Source organism: Leuresthes tenuis, unplaced genomic scaffold (genome assembly GCF_036924035.1).
Source record: "Leuresthes tenuis unplaced genomic scaffold, fLeuTen1.0.hap1 SCAF_2, whole genome shotgun sequence".
NCBI lineage: Eukaryota > Metazoa > Chordata > Actinopteri > Atheriniformes > Atherinopsidae > Leuresthes > Leuresthes tenuis.
Window position 1 is genome coordinate 36649955 of NW_027325356.1, and position 550 is coordinate 36650504.

Here is a 550-nt window from a genome sequence, read left to right on the forward strand (position 1 = left end):
CCAGCACTTGCACACACCTTCTGTTTCTGATGAAGAGGATTAGTCTGCGCTCGCATGACCCCGAATGGCCCGAGCCCACCCTGAAGCATGCAGGTACCCTAACAGCAGGAGCACAGGCCATCACAAGAGTTTCCTACATGGTCTTATTAAAAACACAACGAGAAACCCCACTAGAAACCACATAGGACATTAGCAGCACTCTGCTCAAGTTTAAGGCTTTGGCTTGTTAGTCCCTCGTTTTATAACTCGCACACACAGTGAATGCTCCGTCTCCTGTGTCATTTCACAGTGAGCTGACTCTTTACATTAACGTCAGTCCATCTCCTCTGCAGAACAAAGAAATGGTCTGATTGTTGACAGAACAGAGGCACATTGAGAATTAAACCCGTAACTAAAAGCAAAGGGAACAGTTCCCCTTTAAAGTCTGTTTACCCTTTAAGCCCAAGGGTCTTCAGATACTTTCCAAATAAGGTAAAGAAAGAAGGTAGACTCTGTTCAACTGTGTGACCGCATGTTAAAGAAGGAAAATCAGGCGTTAGTTGTCTCCGAA